The 2,838-nt window shown below is 34.6% G+C and overlaps 1 non-coding gene across 1 annotated transcript; it reads right to left on the bottom strand.

Moving 5' to 3' along the window:
* Positions 1 to 2,451: 2,451 nt before the first annotated feature.
* Positions 2,452 to 2,505, bottom strand: LOC148004678 (small nucleolar RNA SNORD56). The gene has a single exon (XR_015626221.1). It is a non-coding gene; the product is annotated as a small nucleolar RNA SNORD56 (small nucleolar RNA).
* Between the last annotated feature and the right edge of the window lie 333 nt (positions 2,506 to 2,838).

Genomic DNA, 2,838 nt, shown 5'->3' on the forward strand with positions numbered 1-2,838 from the left:
GTATCCTTGTACCTGACACAGAGTTACTATTTTTGCATCTCCTTCCTAGGCTCTGTTGATTAGCAAAGAACTAGCACTAACAGTCACAAAAGGATTTGATAAAGCTGTGGCCTGTGTCAACTACAACCTGTCACATAAGACATGGCAAACAAGTTTTTATAAAAGTGTGAAACTTGCCTGTCAACACTGGGTACAAAACCATGGGACAGCAGATCCCATTGGGAAACTGTGATACAGATAAGCTACATGTGCCAAAATTTAATCTCAAAGTTATCACATATAGATCAAGAACCTGAGTTTGAAGTGCTGTCCTTGGACTCTTATTATGTTTCTATCCTAAATGGATGAAAAAATTAGACACAGTAAATGCACCTAGTTATGCACACAGTAGGTGGAAGATTGACTGTGAAAGGCATATACACATGACAATCTGTACTTCAGAAAGTGAAGTTATTTTCAAAGTGTTTTGGCTTTCTCTAAAGCTTTTTTTAAAAGGTCTTAAGAATGTATTACTTAACAAAGATAAAAATAAAAACAAATTAATGGATAATTTTATTCAATGATATCTTCCTAATAAATGTTTTATTGTAATTATAAATACCCTGTGTTTTTTAATAAACAAACTTCCAAATTCAAAGTAATTGCTGTTACTCTCTTAATGAGCACACAATATATATTCTAATCAAAATGATTATTAATTTCAACATAGTCGTATGTCTTACAACATTTGCTACTGAATAAATGACAGAAAATTTAAAACAAGTACCTAGAGGTACACTAGAGGTACACCACAGCTGTAATATAATGATGTTCAATAAGTACTTCAGTGATGGAGTGCACACACACTCACACACATACACACATACATGCACACACACACACACACACACACACACACACACACACACACACACACACAAAGCTTAATGATCAGAGTCTTGGAGAAAATAGTTTGACAAAGAATGAGAGATGGATGGCTAGTATATCCATGCCAGAAGGGTGTCATTGAACATTTAATACAAATTAGGGACTATAAGGGGTTTTCAAAATTCTCTGGCAGTTTCTACTCTTCTTGGTACCTTTGAGCTTCTGCTTTCTTTGTAGTTTTAGAGCTTTCTTCTCACGACAGGTTCCTTGTTTCTAAGCTACAATATTTCTTAAGTTTTCATACCTTCCACAGTCTGTTCAAGGCCATCAGAGCAACAGTTTTCCTGCCTTCACTCTTCTCTTTGCCTCTGACAGTTCCTTTCATCTCTTTTTCTTTCCATAGTTTTGATATTTTAACACAGTATTTTAGCTAGAACCACATAAATGATACAGGGTTGTGTCTGTTGTAATTTATTTCGTATCATTTACTAAATGTTTTAAAATCAATCAGCCTGTTAAAATTTGGCCAATGTTTTTCTCTACTTGAGATTTATGCAAATAATTAAAGCTATTAATGTGGGCTCCAAGACTTCTAAAGCCGAAAAGAAACTGGATATGTTGAAAAAATGAAATATTTTGTTTTGAATTTTCCCACTTGAAAGGTTTTAGTCAATTTAATAGCATTATGAATATCTAGATAAAAATTTCAGTGTTCCAATACCTTTGATATACAGAGATAAATGGTTTTTACCTGGTATAGACAGGAAAATGAAAGGAAAGAGACATAAAGTTTGGGCTGGTAAATTTGGATATGCTCAAAAAATAAGACAATGCAGTAAAGACAGAGAAGTCATCTAGAAAAATCCTAGTGCGACATTTTAGCTTAAATAGATATACATGCAATCATGAATTATACCAAAAGAAGATCATAGAAATCTTTGGGTTCATACTGCCAACACAGATACATAAGGAAATAAAAAGGATGACCAATTTTCTCTTTACATTAATTCCCCAAAATGATATATCATAAAATTCTCCATATACACAAAACTTCATTTTGATGAGCAACAAAACAATCAAGTATGTTAAACACTATGAAATGTGTGCTTCATGGGACACTAAAATAGTCAATTAATGCTGTCATGTGTGCTCTCTGGGTCGATTCCATTTCCCTGGCCACTAGAAGGTGCAAGTCACCTGGAAGTGGATATTTTTGTTTGTTTATTTGTTTGTTTGTTTACAGAATTAGAAGTAGAAAAGCAATTAGCTTTATTTTTCTCTCTTATTTTATTTTTATTTACATTTCAAATGTTATTCCCTTTAGTGTTTTCCCAGACATAAGCCCTCTATCCCATCCTCCTCTTCTTCTATAAGGATGTTCCCCATCCACACCCATTACATTTCCCTACACCTGGGGTCCAGCCTTGGCAGGAGCAAGGGCTTCTCCTTCCATTGGTGCCCAACAAAGCCGTCCTCTGCTACATATGCAGCTGGATCCATGGGTCTGTCCATACAGAGTCTTTGGGTAATGGTTTAGTCCCTGAGAGTTCTGGTTGGTAGGCATTCTTTTTTCTTTTTTCTTTTTCACTCAGACCTAATGTGTTAACACTCACTAGGTGAAGGTTGGCATTCTTTTAACTAATATTTTCTACCTACCTCTTCTCTTCCTATTTTATCTTCTGCTCTTCTTTCTTAACACTGCTATTCTTTTATTTCTTTATTTGGTCCTCTTCCCTCTAAGTTATGGAACTTTTGTTTTAATTTTGAGGGTACTGGATATCTACTGTCTTTTTTTGTACTTTGTTAGTATAACTTTTTATTAGTTTATCGAGACCTCATTACATGCTTGTTTTTTATTTACCTCACTTGCCTCACTCTGTCTCAGATTTACTTTCACTTTCCTAATGTGAGACTATAGACCTGGAGAGATCTTATAAAGATCTCATCCCAGACTGAAAACTGGTGCTAGAA

The sequence above is a fragment of the Rattus norvegicus genome, chromosome 7 (genome assembly GCF_021556685.1).
Source record: "Rattus norvegicus strain SHRSP/BbbUtx chromosome 7, alternate assembly SHRSP_T2T, whole genome shotgun sequence".
Taxonomy (NCBI): Eukaryota; Metazoa; Chordata; class Mammalia; order Rodentia; family Muridae; genus Rattus; species Rattus norvegicus.